Source organism: Chamaea fasciata, unplaced genomic scaffold (genome assembly GCF_029207755.1).
Source record: "Chamaea fasciata isolate MVZ Bird 193981 ecotype frontalis unplaced genomic scaffold, bChaFas1.0.hap1 SCAF_23, whole genome shotgun sequence".
Taxonomy (NCBI): Eukaryota; Metazoa; Chordata; class Aves; order Passeriformes; family Sylviidae; genus Chamaea; species Chamaea fasciata.
This window is the reverse complement of record NW_027094108.1, coordinates 3,855,127-3,869,086: the sequence shown is the minus strand read 5'-3', so window position 1 is coordinate 3,869,086 and position 13,960 is coordinate 3,855,127. Positions and strand designations below refer to the sequence as shown.

At 47.4% G+C, this 13,960-nt stretch overlaps 1 protein-coding gene and 1 long non-coding RNA gene across 9 annotated transcripts in view; both read right to left on the bottom strand.

Moving 5' to 3' along the window:
* CAMTA1 (calmodulin binding transcription activator 1) overlaps positions 1–13,960 on the bottom strand; it is a 235,888-nt gene that overhangs the window by 63,817 nt on the left and 158,111 nt on the right. The window lies entirely within an intron of this gene.
* Positions 2,643–4,890, bottom strand: LOC136300629 (uncharacterized). The gene is made up of 3 exons (XR_010723712.1): positions 4,786–4,890; positions 4,323–4,372; positions 2,643–3,950 (listed from the first exon to the last, which is right to left on the bottom strand). It is a non-coding gene; the product is annotated as an uncharacterized lncRNA (long non-coding RNA).

Below are 13,960 nucleotides of genomic sequence, written 5' to 3'. Positions count from 1 at the left end.
TGCTGTAACAGTGCTGCTCTCTTTGCAGGCTGCTGCTCTGTAAAGATTTGCTGCTGCATTTGGACTATTCTTCCCCACAAGTGTGAGCCAGAGATCCCTCAGCTGACATTTGTGAGGACTCTTTATTTTTTTTTCCATTCTGAAGTACAGAATCTCCTCTCCCTCTTTCTGTTTTTATTGCAACCTTTACATGGGAATTCTGTCATTGCATTTCAAACGAGCTCAGGCACTGCTCAGCTCAGAGCACTTCCAACCCCATCACCGGCCAGAAAATGCCAGCATTATAAATCATGCCCCAAGTGGCTTCTGCCCTTTCCCAGCTCACCCAAGCCAGAGATACAATAATAGTTGGTCTGAAATAAGAAGAAATTTTAATTTCAAAGCTCCGCTGACATTCACCAAGTGCTTTCAAAGTTTCTATCAACAGAATGTGCTGCTTCCAATTCTAGCTGGAATGAAGATGGTGCAAGTTTTTCTCTCAAGCTGATGGCCTAGTTTGCCTCAGTAACACCATTATCTGTTAAATATTAATGCATTTCTGTGAATTAAGAGCAGTTCTACGGGCACCTGCAGATGCATCACTTCCTACTTTTTTAATTGGTATTGTTGTAGGTGGACCAAGTAATAGAAAGCTGACATTTCCAAATACCAAACAAGAAAAGCCCAGGAGAATGTAATGAGAGCTCGTGATAAGCTTTCCCTACAGAGACATGCTGTCCTTCAGCACTGCTCCTAAACTACTTTTGTACATACAAAAATGATTTTAAACCATTTGGAGGAGGATTTCCCCTCACACCCCATGTACACTCCCCACAGCAGCTGCACGATGGACTAAGGATGTGTCCAAGAGTTGGCACAAGGCAGCAGATCAGCAGTTCGGCACTTCACAGGGTGCCACAGACTCGCAGCCCCACACATCCCACCTGCCCAGCAGGAAGGGAGCTCTCTGCAGGGCTGGAAGGTGACAGCAGCTCCAGCAGCACCCCAGGGGCTGGAGCTGTGCTCACCTGCCCTGACCCCTCTCCCCACACCTGCACAGACACAGAGCAGGGCCATGGGGCTCCAAGTGCTTGGAAAGGAGGCACGTGTGAACCTGATGCCTGCCTGAAGGAACAGCAGATAAATGCTATTTAATGTTCCACGCAGCCTATACAGTATGTGGTAAGCCAACAAGTCCTTTTTATTTCTATTCTTTGCTCTTGCTCTGAGGGCTCTATCATTTATAGCTTCTTTAAATTTGTTACTTTTGATATCAGTGACTGGTAATACGATTCCCGGAGGAATAACATCAATAACCTTCAAAACACTTTCATAATGTTGCCTTTGATAGTCTTGCAACACGTTTGTTCCTATGGCAAAACCCTTATGACACTGCTATACAGCACACAGGTTGCTCACTGAAGGTTTTGTTGTGCCTGGATAACCCTTCCAGACAGGAGTAACGCCGGTGCCAGGGAACCCAAGGTTCTCCTTTTGGAGGCCGATTTTACTTCTGCTTTGCATGTGAGGGTTCACAAAGTGGAGGGTCCAAACAAAAGGTGCATAAAAGCTAAGCAACACGGGGCTGTGCCCGGTGGAAGAGATGGGCAGGCACCAGGGACACCCCAAACTGCCACGTCAAGGACATGCCCCTTCCATTCTCCCTACAGCTGCTGGCTGTGACTCATTAGCCATGGTGTCCTGAAAGGGATCCACAGCAGCCAGCTGGGAACTGAGGCAGCACTTTAAATCGCAAACATCACATCCGAAAGCAAAAAAAGGAATATCAGACTTGAATTTCTTCTGAACAGCAAGAAAGAGATTACTAGACAACCTCCTTTCTTCTGCACTACCACTCAGAAGTCGCCTGCATACAGCAGGATTAACGAACAGGGATTCTCACCTTGGCACTCCTGGTGTAGGCTGGGACAGCCCAGCTCTCTGGGCCTCCTCCACATACACTTGGAGACTCCTAGATGGATGCCTTGGAACCTTAAAAGGAAATGTGAGCCCCAACAGTGCTGCTGTGCGGCTCAGAGGGGCTTCTCTGACCTGCCGGTAAGAGTGGAATTACCTCTTTATCAAACCTTTCCAAGGACTCTGACTCCTCTCTGGCCATGTAGGGATCCTCTTGGGGAGACCTGACAACTGGATTTTGTTCCTCTGTTTCACTATATCAGAGCAAGTGCAGAAGCACTCCCAGGGTGGACAAACAGCTCTGGTCAGTGCCAGCACGACTCTGAACTCAAGGGAAGGGCACACATTCCTTCCTGGCTCCTTTTTGCCCCAGATCAGGTCTCTTTCACACACTAAGAGCAAAGAATGGTAAATTGGACAGTGAGCCCATCCTGCCTCAAACTGCCAAGTCAGAGCCAGCGACCTGGCTGCTAAGGGAGATGTTTTCAGGGATGAGCAGGAGTTGCTACAGCCCAGCTACAGCAAAGCAAACTGCTCTTCAGCCTGATCCATCAGTCTCAAATTTGCTGCACAGGAGCAGCCTGGCAATCTCCCAGCACACGACAGTGCCCTGATAACCTCCAAAGCTGTGTTATTTAAGCAGAGAAAGGTGAGCTTTGTTTAGCCCTTGGGCTCAAGGCTGAGCCGATGACAGATGCCAACACTTCATCCAATTAGATTTTTATGTACTGAGCGCAAATTTATCAGGTGAGCATTTGGAGATGTGGCACATGAGAGTTATCAATTTCTTTGGTAGCTCCATGGCTGCATCTCTCCTGGAGAGTCTCCCTCATCTTTTTATTTCACAGTATGCTTCAAGAAAAAGAGTGAAGTTTTGGCAATGCCTTCTGAAGAATACAACAAATAGCAATGCACTTGCCATTATATGCAGAAAATCCCTCCCTTTTTTTTTAATCTACTTGCCAAATGTGACTATGAAGCTGAGATATTTTATACACTAAGTGCTGCTGCCTGTGGTGTACATTCACATCAGCAAGAGAAAAGAACACACAACGCCTAGGACATTGTATGCCTCACAGAATACAAAAAGGCAGGAAAGTTTCTGAATTTCAGTAACAGATGCAGACTATTACACGCAGCCAGTCACTGCTCGTTTCACCCATCAGCTACTTGACCCAGCTACATACACTGGTATCTTCTGAGACATCCCAAAAAAGCAGCAGTAGTTGGAACATCCAGTGCCAGACACGGGAATATTAAAGTTTAACACGGGCACTTTTAAGTTGGTAAATGCTCAGCAAAGTAAGCACAGATCAAAGGGGGTTTTGAGCTTAGGCATTGATGCATCTGAAGAAGCATCTAACAGAGAGGTAATGCTGAGGAACGAACAGTTTATGAGAGTCCTTGAAACCCCAGAAACAGCAACACTCTGCACTATCCAGGCTCAAGAGTGCTCTGTGCATTTTCCAATCTACTGCTTTTTCCTTTTTTTCCCGTCTGCACAGAACATGGAAGAGGAATGGAGACCCTTGTCTTGCTGTCCTTCAAATAAAGGACAGACCAAGTTTTGTTCTTCAGCTTGGACCTCTCAGATCTGAACTTCATCAGACAGCATGAGAACTGATCTGAGGGTCTGTTGTTAAGTGTGCCACACATGACTGCTGGTAGGGCTGGTTTGGAGCAGAATATTGAGAGTCTTAGATGCCCACTCACATTTTAGCCTTTGCATGTATCCCACATAGGTTTTCTGCTTTTTATTCTACCAGCAAAGACTGCCTGAGTCAGAGACCCTGCCCAGATGCCTCCTATTTGTTGTTAGAGACGAGTGGTTTCACTCATCCAACCACAGATCGTTTCTCTCTGATACTGCTGGAATGGAGAGCTGGTGCTCACTCAGCAACAGCACAATTTGAGGTGACTGCAGTTGTGCCTTTGCAAACCACTCAACGATAAAGATTTTCATCTTGGCACAGACACAAGAGCTGCAGCTGCCTTCTCCTCTTCATCAGGAACATTTCTATTGCCATCAGAGGCATTTCCGTCACCTGCCACAGCTGCAGAGAGCGAGGAAACGTCAGCTATGGCAGGAATTGAAGTCACCAGGATTCCCCATGTTATTCCTCCTCACTTGCAGGACACACACCAGAAGTGCAGGTGCCCTGTGCAGGGCTGGACACGCTCCCAGTGTCTGCCAGGACCACCAGTGCCTCTGTGAAGTGGTTACAGCACCCCCACTCTTCTTCCACTGTGTGTCCACAGAGAGGTGGAGCAGAGAACAGCCAAGGGGATTCTGTTCTCATTACACATGCAACAGTTGATGCTATTCCCAAACCCTGGGACTGCCCTTTCCCAGGGTGCTGGGGAGGCTGTGATGTGAAAGCACAGGGGAGACCATGTCCTGCTGGGCCCCCCTGAGGAACAGGTACCTCTCACGGTATGTGCTGTCTGCCTGCCATACCAGGGAGCACTAAAGAACCTGTAAAGGAATGTGTAATGAGATGACAGGCAACAAAACCAGAGTGGGCGAACACAGGGGTTCCCTGCAGAGCCTCCTTTTGACTCTGTGCTAGGAGAGCACTCTCTGAGGAATGTAGCATCCCCCTCTTTAGGCAGAAACACCCGTGCCAGAGGAGATCACCACCGCTATTTGGAATGCTCTCTTCTCCAGGTTTCCTGATGTTTTGGTGTTGCATCAGAAACGTTTAAGCTGTCTTAGTACTGCAAGAGCCTGGAAAACGTGACAAAAATCTTTCATCCCAACTTGCACTCAATTTGGAAATGACTGGAGCAATGATCACACCTAAGGAGATTAGAGCCTGCTTGCTGAAAACCAAAGCCCATCCCTGCCACACCAGAAGCTGCAGCAGGACAGGTAAAACACCCACTTACGGCAGTTTGGTTGATGTGGGGATGGTAACAACAGCAGAGCCCAGAGCTTGAAGGCACATTCCCAGCAATAGAGCAAACTCCCCACAATGTTAACCGTGTCCTCAAGTCATTCTGTTTTATAGATAGAGACACAAGGAAAAAATGAAATCTAAAAAGCATTGTCAACTTGAATGATTTTTCAGGTTCTTGTCACTAAACAACCATCATCCCTCAGAGCATACGAAAAGCAATAAACCCAATAGAGCTAATAAAGGAAAACTGTGTGGAGCTTGACAGATCTGGCTGTCCCTGGCATGTGACAGCCAATTTTCCAAGCAGGCAAATTGAAGCTGCAGCAAACTTGTCCACAGGATAAGTGAGACCCTGACAAAAACAGCACCAACTCCTGTTTTTTAACGCTGTTAAGTTCTGCTAAAAAAAGGTCGATTTTGAAAGAACATTCAAAAGGTTCCGCAAAATACATTTGTGGCCAGTATAAAAACTGCCCAGGAATTGCGGTTCATCATCTCACCTCTGCTGAGCATCAGCACGAAGCCAGTGGTGTGTAACACACATCAAGGGACACACCTCACCTTGTTAACGCTGGTTGTCCACTCTGGCTGTGCCAGCCCGTGCCAGCCCCCATTACCTGTGTTTCTCTGAAACAGTTTCTCAGGAACTGTAGTTTCCTCTACCAGCTGGAATTCCTCAGGTTTGCAGGGAAAGTCCATGGCCAAACCAAGACCTAATTTACCCAAGAATCTGTTAACATTTCCTCTGTGTACTCACTGAATGAACATGCTTTTGAAGCCACTTATTTACCAATAAATTACAGCGGTCTGGAATCATTAGCAACAAAGTAAATTGTTTTAATTGATCGGAACTTTTTTGCAATGCGGGAACTTCCTTCCTGTATAATTGTACTTTCGGAAAGACCGAAACAGCAAATGAAAGCTCTCTTGGAGCTTTGTGTCTGTAAAATGCTCCCTATTCTAAAAGGCTGAAATTATAGAAAATAAGAAATCAACAACTCTTCCATTTTTGCAATGAACCTTGAACCTGCCTTATGAACTTTATAAGGGGTCAAGGAGTTTTCTGTGTGGAGGGACACACCACAAGCCACACACACAGCACATGTAGGAGCTTGTGCTGCACTGACAGAATCACAGAATATTCAAGGACCTTTTTTTTTTTTTTTAGGGATCAGGGAAGATGAAGACTATGCAGATTTAAACAATTGCAGTTCATTTGTTACAACTTCAGGCAAATGTAAAGGGCCAGAGGTCCTGTTAAAAAAGACTCAGGCGCTGTCTGTCTGAGTAATGGCAGCCTGTGCAGAAGCAAAGCTGCAATCTAAAACAAACATGGTGCACTGCCATCAGGTATAAATACATTTCTTTCAAATTGGTTAGGGGCGTTCAAAGGAAATATTCAATTTATAAGTAGAGTATAAACGGCATCTTTCAAAATCAGAGTTTTCAGCACAGATTAGCTCTCCATCCCCATTGCTGCTGAGAGGGCTAATCACCACCCTGAATCAGTGCTTCGGCTGAACCTGACACTGGAAATAACATATAATTATACTGATTAATTCTGCTGAAAACATACATTGTTTTGCTATAGAATGTAAACATAATAAGGTGAAAGTGTGTTACAAATAGAAAAAGCTGCGCTGTTCAGAAAAACCTGCTCAGGTGCTGCAGGCATTGGAGTGACTGCATTTATTAAAAGAGCAGCACTGATTCCCACAGCTGCCTCCTGACTTCTGAGGGGAAAAAAAAAAAGGCAGAAAACCGGTGGATATATGACCCAGGAGTATAGTTGCAGCCCACTAAAGGCATCCAATTATTTATATATACATCAAAATAAAATGAAATGGAACAATAAAAGAGGACTGCTTCTAACAGCAGCAGTCCTGCACAGCATCGGCACGTTGAAGGGCCTGATGTGGCCCAAGGACCCCAGGTTCAAAGAGGGGGCTGACACAGAGGGAGCTCCAGGGAGAGACAGGGAGGGAACAGAAGGACCTCAGTCCATCTCCTGGGAGTGAGGTATTAACAGCCAATAGAAGAAACATAAAAAGGCCCACAACATAAGGAAAAAAAAAAACCAAAACCAAAAAAAAACCCCAACTAAAATTAGGAATTCCTCCTTGTACAGAATGACAGCAACAAAGCCTGGTAATTTTGCAGAAGATACCAGCATTAACACAGAGCACTTAAAACCAAGAGACATGCCTTTCTCCTTAGCTGCATCTTGCTGTGCAATGATCTGAGAAGCCACTGAAAGAAAATTGCTTGAGTTTCCATTTTAGGGCTGCATTTAACCAAATACTATCTGTCTTCAGACATATTGGGAAGCAGAAGCAGCAAACTACTTGTTTTTCCTGTAGCACCTAAAATCCCAACAGCCACAGTGTCAGTCCCTTGTCACCCACCCCACCACTGTGACCACTCTCCCCGTGCGCTGCTCGCTCACACTCTTTGGGTGTTATTTTAATTCATTCACAAACACAGCAAAGCACCCACACCTACAGCAAAGCACCCACATCCCACGGGACAGCAGCATGAGTTCCATGGACTCAGCACTTTCCAGGACCCCTCTGCAGCATGGCAGGTTGTGCTCTCACCAGCCAGCCTTGCCCTGGGATGGGGCAGCCCGCAGTACCTGGCTCCCGCAGAGCATCTCCTGGAGAGGAGCACCCGGGCTTTGCCTGATGATAAACGGAAGGGAAAGGCAAACACAAAGCTGTAGCTGAGTAAGGAACATTAAGTCTGACACGGGGAAGCTGTGATGCATTACTCAGCCTGGTAAGTTTAATGTATAATTTAGAAAGATATCACCAAAATGGAAAAGAGAAGCTGTTAAGCAGCTCTGAAGGGTATTCAGCTCAGGCACCACTCGCAGTTAGTGCTCACAGGAAGCTGCCTGCCCCATGGCACAAAACCACCCCTTGCCCAATAACTTGATTTAGATGTGTCTCAGCACTGAAGCACTTCAGAAAGAACTCATTTCTTTCCATAGGCCAGATTTAGGCTTTTCACTGAGTGTTAGGTATTGCCTCCCTGCTGGATAAGCACAAGTCATCAGATGGGAAAGCCCTTCCCCAACTGCTGCTAAGAGAAATAGGCTCAGTCAAGCAGTTTGAACCCTGTGACACCTTGGAAGTCACTAATAATACCAAATTACATTAGAAAGATCTTAGAGAATGCATCACTAGAAATAAATTTTTAAAAAACCACCAAAACCCCACTGCTCACAAAACACATCAGCTGTTATGATTTTTGTTTAGAAGAGTATGACAGCCACATTGCTACAGTCCTTTGAAGAAATACTTATCTTGGGGGGGAAAAAAAGAGTTTTGCTGGGGGGCTTAGGGCATCTTCTGCCCTTTTGGCTCCACCAGGACACGCAGAGGAGGAATGCTGCAGCTGCTTGTTGAGGAGAGCTGTAAGCTGGTGAATGACAGCTCAGCACCTGCCTGACAGGGGAAGCATTGACAAGAAAAGGTTTAAAGGTTTATTTGCCAGCTGAACTTGCCCAAAGTGTCCCCTGGAGCCCACATTTCAGAATTAATGACTTCTGATACTGCTCATGCGATCACTAGAGGGCCGATGGAAAATATTTTGATGATGAGGGATGCCATTTGTTAACAGGGTGGACATGAAGAGCAGAGGGAGGACAACCCAGGACACCCCCAGCACAGAGCAGACCCCTGCCACCCAGGATGGGACAGTGCAGGGGTCCCACCCCACACGGGCCCAGCACCACTGGAAGGATTCCAGCACTGCTGATGAATCTTTAGCTGCTGATTTGAATTATCTTTGCACGGCTCAGGGCAGGGAGCTCAGTCAGGTCTCCATGGATGCCCCGGCCTTGCATGGAAAACCATCACCCTAATTGGAGAGGACTGGCAGGCTGTGTTGGGAGCACAGTGCCTGCCCTGCAGTGCAAACCCACACTGTCCCACCAGGGTTCCTCCTCCACACATCCACGTCACGGCTGCCATGGGCCCTGACAGCTGAATTTCAAGCAAAGTAGAAATGATGGGTGGCAGCAGGTTAGACCTGAGACAGGAAGGAAATTCAGCCACAGAGCCAGAACAGCATTATGGCATGGGAAGGAAAAAGGTCACACAGCAGGACATAGACAAAAAACTGTGAAGGGCCCCAGAAGTGCAGGCGGCCCCAGAAAGGTCCAAGTTCTGATGTCCCTTCTGGCAGTCCCCCTAACAGGGCTGCCTGTTATTTCCCTGGATTCTCTCACCATCCACACATTTTCATTCCATTTTTCAGTTTACCGCACTCGAGAAGGGACATCTTGCAGCAGTGTCACTGGATTTCCTTTCCCTAAATCAGATTTTACTTTTGTTGCTCTTTAGCAAAATTCATTGTCCTCTTATTCAGTATTACCAGATAAAAAGGACAGAACTGTCTTATCTACAATTTCGGGAACAATTCCTCATCTGACACAGTATTTGTACAGCGCTGCCATTTGTCTTTTTCTAATCTGTTAATATCGACCTTTTCTATTTCCTTTAAACAGGCCCTTTCCAGAAGTGATCTCTCCCCATCCAGCCCCTGCTGAATGGGAACATCCTGCACCACCTGCAGCATCTCGGACAGGGCTGTGACACAGGATTAGATGCACTTGGTTTTATCCAGTCCCTCTGCTCTTTATATCTGTCCTGGTTTAGGGGAAATCTGGGAGGAAACTCCTGAAATAGGGTTCCTCTGGAGAGCAAACCCAAACAGCCCCTCCACCCTGCTGGTCCGGGAAGAGAACTTCCCTTATTCATCCCTCTGGAGGTCCTGGCCCTGGTGGGCCACAGGTGTGAGCTCCCTGGTGCTCCTCTGGGTTTGTCAGTCCACAGCAGGTTTAAACAGTCCCAAGAAAAGGGAAATAAAGCCAGTCCAGGAAGCTTCTCTGCCTCAACTAGCTAAACTAATTAAAGGCAAAAAAGATTTCTGTCCTGCTGCTGTCCGTGCCTCAGCTGAACAGCACCGTCCTGAGGAAGAAGAAAAATGCAGAGGAGTGAAGGCTATTTTACAAAACAAACTCCACGCTTCTTCTTTCCCTGCTTCACTCTCAGAACCAGTCTTAAAGGCACAGAACTCAATACACAGCACAAACACATCAGGCAGTTGGGGATACAAGTGTCATAAAGTCACCCTAGGACAATATCAAAGTTTTGCTCTTGACCTCAGCTCCAGATTTAGAGAAACACTGACAACTCATGACTCCCTCTAATGATATCCAAACCATCCTCCAAGCACCTGCAGGACTCAGAAACAGCTCTCCTAATTTGCCCCTGTTTCCCAGACCCATTAAAAATATACATTACAAAAGGTTTTGATTCTTGCTGGCTCATTATCCAGAGCACCCTGTGCTCCAGCACCAGTCTGACCAATCCCAGCGACATTCCCAACCCAGTGGCATGGCTTTTCTGGCTTCCCACTCCTGACAGAGAGGGAGATGCTTTTCAGGACACACCATTACTGCAACTGCTCCAGGAAGTGCTTTATCACACATATATTTTAAACTCTTGACAACACTCACACAGAGATAAGGGAACAAGAACTTGGGCCACAGTTTTATAACGTTTTCCCTATTTCTAGTGGTTTATCTCCAGAAAATATCAGTATGTCTCCCAAATCCTTACAAATCAGTGCAGCTGGCAATATCAGCCTCTCTGACCTCAGTCAGTACTGCCTGCAATGACTCACGCAGAATAATCGGCTCAAAAAGGGAGCCCTTGTTCCAAAAGCCTCTGCCTCCAGTACTCCAACCACCAGGCACCCACCTTTGCAGTGAGACCAGAACTTCTCGGCATGATGTGCTGCTGTTTACTCAAAGCAACAAGTGTACCTGCACCTGCCCCACAACGACCTTTGACGTGCGGAACAGCGGAGCGTGATCCCGAATTTCCATCCTTTCAGAGGTTACAGTGTGGGTGGGAATAAAGGTGTGGTGAGTGTCACGCTGCTGCACTAGCCACGGGCCACCAAGCACCAGTGAGGAAGGTGCTGGTGGCTGCTCCAAGAAGCTGTCACAGACCAAGGTCCAGGAGGATCATGCAACACACAGAAAAGGGGCCTGGGACACAGAGATAGCAAGCACACGGGCAATCCCAGCCAAATCATTTAAAAGCACACAGTTGGATCCTGTGATTCTGTATACAGCAGGGAGCAACTGGCCCCTGGCCACCCAGACATCCTGCAGCCGAGCAGGACCAGCACCTGGTGATGTGGTATAATCCCTGGCACGCTGTGAATGCCTGTGCTCCCTCTGGATATGGAGGAACTAATCCTTGGGAGTGCTTGGTGCAGCTCTGCAAGGAGCTGGTTTTACCCTGCATGGAGCAGGACCAGCAGTGCTCATGAGCCAGAGAATTCTGAGGCTGCACTTTGGTGGGTTTAACAAGCACAGACTGTGCCCACAGAATCTGACATAATTTGAGTTCAGAGATGCAATAAAAAATAGCACTCCTTTCCCAGAGCTTTTAGACTCAAAAATCTCATCAAAAAGAAATGCAGGTCTATAAATTATGCAGCCCTACCCTGCCTATCACATTCAGCTGATGTGTGGAGTCTCTTCACTTTCTCAGTGGGTTTGAATTACGAGAGTTGGTAAAAATGCTGAGGGCTCCTGCCTCAGGCTGTGGGAGGGCAGCCCTTTGCTGGGCTGCTGCCTGAGCTGCTGAATAATCTCATAGCAAAAGACCACGATAGATTTTGTGCAAATGCTCCTGAACATAAGGTTATCTGGCTCAGAGGGTCAACCACACCTGGGCAGGAATATCCCAGCCAAAGCATCCTCCTGACACTGGACAGCAGCTTTCCCTGAAGACATCCCCTGAAGAACACTGGCCCCAGGAGCACAGCAGGGAACACCTGTGGCAGTGCTGGGCACCGCCTGTGCTACCTGTGCTCACATACAAGCAGAAGAGTGCAGCACTTTTCGCCGTAGTCAGATCTTGGCACAGCATGCGATGAAAGACTTTCAGCATTGCCAGTGTGCTGAATTTAGCAGAGAAGGGAGCTGGGGAGATGGGATTCCTACAGACAAAAATAGAAAGTTTTAAAGCTGCAGCAAAGAGAAAGACTGCTGGAACATGGAGTCCTCTAGCAGCATCCAGCCAAGCAGCAAGAACCAAAAGGAAACCTATAAATAATATAGAGCAGATCTGCTCTGATCCACTAACCTACTTCAGGACAGGTTTACAGTAAGGAATAAAAAGAATTTAAGCTTGATTGTGGTGATTTAGAATGTGTGCGGTGTTGATGTACATTCCTTGCCCTGGTTTCTCAGCTGGAATTAAACCAGATAACTGACTCCATGCACAGGAAAAGTAAAGCAGTCTGTAGTGTTTTTGGAGAGGAGAGGGGAGGGAGTGCCTTGCACTGCCAGCTCCCTGTGCTGAGTGGCTGTTGGGCTGTTGCGTGCTCTGCTGGTGGCCTGGAGCCGTGCCCTTGGGGCAGGCAAGATCCCAGACGCTGTGAGAAAGCACAGCAGGATTAGAGCACCCTCATGGGAAAAGGGACAACAAACACATGGATGTCACCATTTATATGTTTCTCAAGAGCTGTCCTGGGACACGCAGCATGTGTAATACTTGTGTACTGACAGGACACAACATCACACAGAACACGGGCGGTTAATTGCCACCATGGAATAATTGTTTACAGTTACTTGATGGTGGGTGAACGGAGGCAGTAAAAGTGAGCCCAGCTTTCCTACAGGGTGCATGGCAAGACTGCCAGCAAACCCAGGGAACAGTCCTAACTTTACTTAAATAATGGTGAGTATTAATGCCCTTTATGTCTAAACTGAATACAGCAAAATGGTGACATGTAACTTTGCAGGTGTTGCTGGATGCCTCAGCCAAGAGAAATTCACAGCATGGGACCCCTCAGTCTTGTGCTACCACCTCCTGCCCTCCCCTGCCCTGAGACACCTGTATGAGGTGCCAGATGCCATTTCATCACCGCCGAAAGAGTTCTTCAAGGAACACCTCCACGTAGCCAGTGCCCCTCGCCCAGGGCCTTCTGAACCTCTCTCTCTCTCCTTTTTCCATTCATCAGCACCATCTTCATTTCAAGCACACTCTGCCGAGGCAGACAGAGCCATAAATAGCCTCCTACCTCATCGTCTCTGCTCTCTGGGAGCACACTTCCACTGGCACAGGCCACAGCAGCCAGCCCTGCTCCTCTGGGGGGAGTGTGTGCTGTGCTTTGCCCAAATTGGCTTCAGCGCTGCATTCCTGGTGTGAGCAACATCCATCCAGAGCAGGGCTGGGGCCGGCATGCACACCCACTCCAGCAGGAAACCTCAGCATGACTGGCATTTGCACAAACTAAAAGATTATTAATTACTGTTACTTTCCTGAAAATGCTTTGAAAAGTAATTGTGAACATGATTTGGGCTTAATGAGCAAATGTGTTTGTGCTTTTGACATAGGCATGGCCTAGACAGGTGAATTGATAGCCTGTAATCTGCTAATTTATTATACCAGACTCTGCTGATGTCCTTAGCCTCCTACCCTTCCTATTTCCTACCCGTTTCCATTTCCTTTTGACCCAAAGGAGATCATCCAATTTTGCAGGTGTATGTTCCCATTTTGCCAGTCTTTTAACAGAGTGGAAGCAGACTCTGCTGTTTGGGTGAGGGGGTGCCTGACAGTGCCACCAGAGCAGCTCTCACAGCGCCACTGCCTGCTGGCTCTTGAGGGGTGAATGAGCCTCTCCGAGTCTCTGCAAACCAGCTCTGAGACTTTCATTCCTCCTCTGACCAGCCAAGAGAGCCTGCAGGGAAAGGATCACGAGCTGCCCTGCCACAGACCACCCCTCCTGTCCCCAAAACTCAAACCTACCCTGCAAAGCGAGGCTCAGGGCACCTGGCAGGCAGTGCCTTGGGAAGTCACACGCTGCTGCCACAGAGCTCTCATGCACTTCTGTACAAGTAAGCCTGCTGTGTTTTGCCTACATGACATGCAAATTCACACGTTTGTGTGGGTAGATCATTTCCATAAAAGATTTCCAGTGATCATGCACAAAATCTGGCATTTCAGAACAGGTTCCTGCTCTGTGTCAGCACCTGCAATTTTTTTTGTTTGTTTTTTGGGTTTGTTTTTCTTTGAGGACCCCAGTGTGGCACCCACAGCCCACACTGAGAACACCACAACCCAAACAGCTTC